Source organism: Cuculus canorus, chromosome 2 (assembly GCF_017976375.1).
Source record: "Cuculus canorus isolate bCucCan1 chromosome 2, bCucCan1.pri, whole genome shotgun sequence".
NCBI classification, from domain to species: domain Eukaryota; kingdom Metazoa; phylum Chordata; class Aves; order Cuculiformes; family Cuculidae; genus Cuculus; species Cuculus canorus.
In genome coordinates, this window is record NC_071402.1 from 124093612 (window position 1) to 124102178 (window position 8567).

At 39.3% G+C, this 8567-nt stretch overlaps 1 protein-coding gene across 1 annotated transcript in view; it reads right to left on the bottom strand.

Moving 5' to 3' along the window:
* The window catches only part of WIPF3 (WAS/WASL interacting protein family member 3), a 39105-nt gene that overhangs the window by 24034 nt on the left and 6504 nt on the right, over nt 1-8567 (bottom strand).

Genomic DNA, 8567 nt, shown 5'->3' on the forward strand with positions numbered 1-8567 from the left:
CATTACCAAATGACAGCATAGAAGGATGAGCATTTCAAGTATTAATGTCACGTGTTTTCCTGCCATGTTAACTTCTGTTAACTTTTCACAATTCTTTAGTAATACACTGACTAAAAAGACACAAATCTTCCAACAAAACTTGTATGTTGTTGGCTTTGTTTTTAAATCTCCTGTAGAATGGTGGGACATCACTCACTGATTTTCATTTCTAACCCAGCCCCTGACAGGACTACATCCCCTCTCAGTCAGAAGTCACCTGTAAAGTTAACAAGCAATTCCTGTATTTCATCAGTAAAACGGCAAATGAATGTACTAGACAGTACCAAAGAGAGTCTTCTGCAAGCCATACTTGATAACTTCTTTAATTTTATCTTGGATAAATGCTCCAAATGTGGTTTTCACGCCTAGTTTTCTGTTCATCGTGTCATGACTGTCTTCTGAGACTCTTCAAAACATCATGTAAAACAGTGTCAAAAGCCCTACAATAATGCAAAACACAGTATCCACTATTTCTTTCCTTTCTGTAAGGCTTTATATTAGCAGGAAATTACATTGATTTGACACATTTGTTCTTTCTACATCTCTGTAGATCATAATTTGTTTCCCTGTCTCCTCCAAGCATGTAGAAACTTTACTCTTTGATGTTTTTCTAGGAATTTATGTGAAGTTGTAAGGACTACAATTCACAGGTGCTACTTTTCTCATCCTTCCCTTCTTTCTTAGAAGCAGGCACTCTGTTTACGCTTTTCCAGCTGCCTGAAATCTTTTGGTCAAGTAGTTTAAGAATCTCTTGCATAAGCAGGAGAAATGAGATGGTTCAGTCTGGAGAGCTTCAGCAGAGATGACAAGATAGGGATGAGGCAAGTTACAATCTTTAGGGGAATAAATGGCTGTTTCATTAGAGAGGGATGGATTAGAAGAGGCAATGAAGTTAAAAGTTCACACAGAATCACCAGGTTGGAAAGGACCCACTGGATCATCGAGTCCAACCATTCCTAACACTCCCTAAACCATGTCCTTAAGCACTTCATCCACCCGTTCCTTAAACACCTCCAGGGAAGGCGACTCGACCACCTCCCTGGGCAGCCCGTTCCAGTGCCCAATGACTCTTTCTGTGAAGAATTTTTATCTGATATCCAACCTGAACCTCCCCTGGCGGAGCTACAGGCCACTCCCTCTTGTCCTGTCCCCTGTCACTTGGGAGAAGAGGCCAGCTCCCTCCTCTCCACAACCTCCTTTTAGGTAGTTGTAGAGAGTAATAAGGTCTCCCCTCAGCCTCCTCTTCTCCAGGATAAACAACCCCAGCTCTCTCAGCTGCTCCTCGTAAGACTTGTTCCCCAGCCCCTTCACCAGCTTCGTTGCTCTTCTCTGGACACGCTCCAGAGCCTCAACATCCTTCTTGTGGTAACCTGGTCCATTTCCTAGCAAGTGTATGTGAACAATATCCAAATAATACCCGAGTATTTTCCCTCTGCTATAACTTTATGGGAGATCAATCAAAAATTAACTATTCAAAGCATCTGCAACATTTGCTTTTTCCCCTGAGAGATTGCTATGCAAAGGACTAGCTTATCAAAGCACTCTGGAACTGTAACAGAATTGGTTACAATCACTTCAATAAAGGGTTAAGGAAGCTTTCCAAGAAATTTGGCATTGCAGTATCTCTGCCATTCTACCCTCATTGCTGCCCTGTGCGAAATGCTATTACCAGAAAATATGTCTTTTCCTCAATTAAGTCATTCAAAAACAGGGACATACAGAGAATGAGTCTTCCCTGCTAATAATGTTTCAGGTTAGTATCTTCCCACCCAACAATATAGACCTTTTGTCTTCATTAAGGATTTAGACTGGGAAATATGTTCTTAGTCAAATTAGAAAAAAAAAAAATACAACCCACGCTTCTGTGGCAGACCATGTGCACGGCAGCAGGAGGTAAAGCACACTGGAGGCGAGCAGCAGTGGGAGAAAGGAAATGGGAAACAGCTCTTGGTATTTAGAAGTCAATCTTGCATCTGAAATGCTATCTGCCTCTCTCACCAGTTCTGGCCCCAGCACCCATTCCTCCAAGCAATGAAGCCTAAGTTCCACAACCAGAAACTGTGTGGCCATGTACAATCCAAAATGCAATGCACAGGAAGTGTTCATCATGTATCCCACTCTTCTATCCTGAATCCAGGACATCGTTCCTGTCCATTGACCCAGGAGAAGAATGCATTTCAGGGACTATAACCCACAACCCTTGAATGAAATATCGGAGATGCCTTATAGCTTCCTTCCCATGCCATATTGAATCCTCTACAAATAAACTATCTTCCAGAAAATTCTGCGTATGTGCCTTTCTTTGTCTCTTATCACAAATTCAAAGGCTCAATGCCATGACCTTGGCATGCATTTGTGCACGCAGACAAATTTGTAAGTTTTTACACTGGTACACTGGTACAGCTTGAAGGGGATCACATCTAAAGCCTACACAATGAAGAAACATTTCTATTTGTTCAAGCGAGCTTTGTAAGAAGCAGTGCTGTCATTCACACAAACCGACACTGATAGCAAAGACAGATGGTATGTAGAAAAAGGTAGGCATCTTCAAACTAACAAAACAAAAAAATTGGCTCCTAAAATTCAGTCGTAACTGCACGATCTACATATTTTAATATGTAGGACTGGGCATGAGAATCTCTTTTGCATCACTGAATCTCTCTCTCACTTATGTGGTTTCTATATAAAATTATGGAGAACACTGCAACACTTTCAATGAATCAACATGTGTTATTTTGAGGCCTCTATTCCTTGGTTAAAGGCTGTATTTCACTTGTGTCTTCCCTACTCATCAAGTTGCTAGTTAAAATATGGTTGGCGATTTCAGACAATAGGTTCAGAACATGCCAGGGTTATGGATTTGCACATAATAAGCTAAATAAATTCTGAATTGAAAACAAAAAAGGAGTAATATGTTGATCAGTTCTAGTGTCTGTTAAGAGCCAGAAAAGAGGGAAATGCCACAAAGGGTCCTTAAGGCACATGTGCCCTTTCTCCTCTCCTCTAAATATACTCATTATAATTAGAAGAGAGGGCTCTGAACTATCCCTGAGGGACAGAAATAAAAAGACGCAGTTTAAAAGTTGGCAATAGGTGGTGGGGAGAAACCCGTATGTTTAACCTCAGTTTTCTCAGGGAAAAAGTAAGGCAAATCTTCCTGTGAATTTTACATCACAAAACAGAATCAGGCCCAACAACTGCAGAATTTATTGCAAAAAAAGGAAACCCTCAACCCTGCTGTTTCTAGTCCACCTCCCTCCCAAAGCAAGGTTGTGCATTTTTTTAGTGCTTTCTAAAATCTAATTTTAGGTGTTCCAAATAATGTGGCTCATATCGTTTCCCTTGGGAAGCTCTTTCACAGTCAAATAACTCTCATAGTTCAGATTGCCTGACACTCAGCCTAATTTCTCTTTTTGTTAATTTGATCCCATTTGCACTCCACTGCAGATGACTCCTTGTACCAAGCAAAATAATTTCACAAAGCTGATGCTGAGGGGTAGGTGAAATATAAGAATTATAATTCAGAAATACATTTACAAGGACTAATTATACTTTTTGAGCTGTTTTATTTCTTACAAGTCATCCCATCAGTCAGTGAACATTATTACTGTTCTCCAATCTCAAAACAATAGGTCTTTTTTTGTCCTCTTGGTAAGGGTAATTCCAAGACTGGTAATTTCAGGTGTCACAGCCTGTTCCTTGCTGGTTCTCACAGTGCTTGCTTGAATAGCAGCTGGGGTTAATTAAGAACAGCAGGTACAGTCCTCAATATAGAACTCAAGCTCCAAATTTCTGAAGGCCCAAATAAGGACTTTACCCAGACTTTCACTTTGACATGTCAGACAAGAAAGCAGATGCAGATGTTTCTTCTGTATGAACAGCTCTCAGCCCTGTGCTGGATTCACCCGTGGAAAACTCAACACATTTGTGTAAATTTGGTCTCACTTTACCCAGCCACCAGATGCGCACAAACTCTGATCTGAAAGCTTCCCAAAGATCTCCTTTTTAAGGGTCACTGCTACAGCACTGAGCTCACATCAAGACAATGTCCTGTTGGGATCACAGAGTCACACCAAGAAACAATGTGGGCTTTGGACAGCAGCTAGCAGGTCTCCTGACACTCTGATGCTCAGCAGAACCACCACAGGTCTGTCTGCAAAGGCTAAGCTACCCTTACCTATCCTGGAAGAGCAAGGCATGGAACAGCTGTGCCTTCAGTTCAGAACAATATCTAGAAGGGGAAAGGCAGAGGAAAAAAATCACAACCATTTAAATGCACATACTATGCATTTATACACAAAATTATTTCTTAACTAGTAGCATTTGGGTTTGTGTTTTTTTTTCTTTTATGATGCTATAGTCCTTGGGTGGCATACTCATTAAAATGTAACACCACAGCTGGAATTGAAAATGCAACCCTTTTAATCAATTTGGAGAAAGAACTGCAAAATAACTGATCCATTAGTACTGGATTTGCAATCGTTGTAACCATACACTGAGGTAGGTGATTCAACTATGGGAAATGTACGAATTTTTCTTGCTTCAGAGTGAAGGGTAGCTATTTCACAGGTGTGCAGTAAAGCTCATCTAAAACATTGGTTTCTTTTCTTGATTAACAACTGAAGGAAAAAAGTAGACTACAAAGTCTACTTTCAACTTTTAATCAGCTTTTATATAATCAAATGTTATTTTCCCATTTACAACACTTTTCAGAGTTATAACTTTTCAGCCGTTGTATTTTAACAAAAAACTTAGAGAATTTCAAGATTACATAGGAGAAGCAGCATCAACATTCCTGATCTGAAAAGCAAACAATGAGCCTACTTGTGCCTTCACTTGCTCCTGTCAATCACTGAAGAACAGCTGAAATCAGTGGTACAAGCACACCATAGACCTTTTAAAGACAGTACAACATATGTAGGGGTAGAGAAGAGAAAAAACAGAAGGTAGCAGATGTGTTACACAGATCGATTTTTCTTCTGTCACTACCACACAACTGGAAATGACTTGGAAAATGCTTCTGTTTGGAATGAACCGGTTTAGACCCTAAGTATAACAGAATCAAACTATGTAATTTTTTTAGCACCAGATGCCACATTTCTTTCTATCATTATCTGTGTGAATGAATTCTTGTGTTTAGAGAACAGAGCAAGGAAGAATCAAGGTGAAACCTCCAAGTATCCTCATTGTCTCTCTCCCCTCTGCAAAAATAACGTGTCCACAAAACACTTGACAGTCTCTGCTGTATTTGAGAGATTTCAGAGCAGTGCAGAAGTGTGAAACTGCTAACTTTTTCTACAGCTCACGAGAAATGTAGACACTTGTATACACACCCACCTCAGTATATATATTTTAAGACATTCACAGATATATTCCTACAGCTGGATTGCATACAACTTACGACACAAATTTCTGCTTTTGGTTGCCATTTACATCACTGCTACTAAAGGCAGAATCTGTCTTCTTCCATTTCCATTAAAATGCACAGACTTCGAGAGCTGCTTCTCCCTTTAGTATATGAAGAAACACTTAAGCAGCATTTGTCCACACAAGGTCTGTGGGATTGTCTCACAGCGCATTAACAGTATCCTGTATTTAAGCCAAGGAACCAAGCTATATTCTCCTCAGTCTGGACTATTTCCATGACGCTTGATCCAGCTAAATGCTGCATCCCCTTTCTGCCTTAAAACCAGCATGACTCTTGTTCTGTCAAGAGCCTGATAACACTGCTACAAACTGGCCAGGGCTGACCTAGAGCAGATTGCCGGAATTTGAAGATGCCTTGCTTCCATGTGTGTTGTGGGCAGACATCTCCGCTGGGTTCCCTATGGTGCTGAGGCTAGAAATTAAATTGCTATTTCTTGACAAACCTCCCTTTGGAGACAAAGCTGCACAGATGACTTCACAGCCCTATACATGATTATTTCAGGGTGTAGCTTCCTCTGCTCTGTGGGGATCTGCCATAGAAGTCTAATTGCTGTAAGGGAGCAGAATAAGAGAGTGTCATCCTCTTTTAAATAAGGATTAAGAAAAAAGAACAATATCTAAGAGGAAGAAATATATTATGCTGACAGTAGCAGTAACCTGAAGTTAGAGTCCAAAGACAAATAAGGTAAATTAGAAGCAATTAGGTCTTGCACAAAGACATAACTTTTCAAAGGGAACAACTTATAAAAAGAGTTTCCTTTAAGTATATAGTATCATCCACACAAACACAGACACAGTCTATTTCACTGCCAGATACATAAACAATGGCAAATTGAATATACAGTCATTAGCAAAGTTAATCATTGGCCTAAGCTAAATAAAGAAAGTGCAGCTGAGTGGAAGTTCAAGGTCATTGGCTCATATTTTGTACTCCTCAAGAGTTTCACTGTGAACAGCACTTGAGCTCTCTTAGTAGAGGCAATCTGATGTTTCAAGTTAACAATTGCATGTTTTGTGGTTTCTTCTGCAGAAAAGTAAATCTTATGTTTCCACATAATTATTAATAATATACTTCTTTATATTTATTAATATATTTACTATCATTCATATAATACAGAGATATTTGAAAAGTATACCTGTACACAAGATGGTTTCCACTAAAGAAATTCCTGAAATTGTTTAATCTATTCCCCTCACAGAAGAAAGTTTTGCTTTCCATTTAAGTACCTAGTACCTAGTATAAAAAGTACCTAGTATAAAAATAGAACGCCCAAACTACTACCCAAGGTAGTATTCAGCATCTTGCTTTTATATTTGCAATACACAGCTCCATGAATGTGTTTTTAAATGTCAATCAAGTGAAAAGAATTTGCAAGCGTGGGTATCAGAAGACTACAGGACATTCAAAATCCATGTCTCAAATAAATCTAAAATTTCCACTTTCAACCACATGATGTTTCATCAGAAATTCTATTTTAAACATTTGCAGCTTTCCATCTTGGAAATACAAACTTAATGGAAACCTGTACGCATGCCATGTCAGGCTGATAGCTACCAGCTTAAGAAACACAGTCTAATGCTGGCAATGAAGGAAAATAAATGTGCCAATCTAACAAGAACCATTCTTCCCTACAATACAGTATCTGCATCATGCCCCAGCATGGGTTGTGGTTGCTCTGTGCTGTAAGCAGAATTGTCTTTCTTAAGGAATGTAAAATGTGGTCTGGTCACCAGCAGGGAAGGTTGCCAGGGAAATCCTCACATGAAATAAAGACGGGGAAGCCTTGATCGTGGTTTTCAGTGAAGTTGTGATTACTTAACATTCCTTCCACACCTATTTCAAATGGTAAAAATTCTAGCCCTGATGTCCTGACAAATTAAACTACAACTTCTGAACATGCTTATGAATACTCACTTTCATGCTCTTATCTGTCAATCTTGTTGGAACTGCTGCTCTGTTTCAATGACACAGCTGGTAGCTTCATCTGAGATATCCTTTACAGCAGAGTAAGGCTTCCATACTTATAAGTAAAAGGTATGTAAACCCCTATGTTATTAAGGAAGCCTTGCCACACTACCATAATGTTGCACTTCTACAGTTTTAACTAATTCAATGTTCTGAAATAAATAAAGCACAAAGTGCTCTTGTCACTCCTCAAGTGTCACAGCTGATGCATTTATAAAACTACCCATAAGCCCGCAAGTATAAATACGCTTTCTTGTAGAGAAAACTGTTATCTGTTTTTAAAGGCAATGGACAAAAAACCTAGCTCCAAATTTACATCCATTTACTCAGGATGCCGTTTGCAAGTGTTAAATCCCTAAAAAAACCTCTGACAAAAGATGTTTTGAATTGCAGAAGTGTGTCTGAATTGCTAGTAAAACAAAGTTCTCAGAAGCAACAATACGAGTGTTATTAAATTGAAGATGCAGCCCTTTGACTCATTAAAGGAGTTCAGTTGCAGTTCTTTATGAAAGTCATTATATTCAGAGAGGACAATGCAATTGACACCAACCTATACACATAGAATAAGCAACAACAACTAGGAATCCAAAACTAGTCAACTAACTTTGCTGCCTGCTGAAGAAGGAAAGTAATATTAATGATTAATTGGCAACAGGAGATAAGTTTTTTTAAGTTGTGTCTATCATAGACACAAAGGAACAAAGTGGGTTTCTACAGTTTTCCTTCTTTGAACAAGTAGACCAAAATCAGCTGCCAGCATCAGCTCCCAAGAATGCTTCTGGTGTAGCCAGTATCTGCTTCCAACAAACCAAGCAGGGGAAAGACAAGGACTCGCTCATTTCCACTAGCTCTAATGTCAAGATTTATGCTTATTTTGGACCCACCTTTCACTTTTACCAGTCTGGATTTGGCTCTTCCCTATCTTTACTTTGCTCTGTGAAAATTTCTCTCTCTTTTCTAGTGGTTTACCACTCTCTCCATTCCCTATCTCCACTTTCTTCTTTGTCTTGGCTCTTTCCAGCACTCACCTTGCCTGTTTCCTGTTGCTGACACAAGGTGAAACAATTGGAGACGATTAATCTAAAAGGTAGAGTTGTCTGCCCTGGGGAAAGAAACATTTCACATGGTGCAAAAG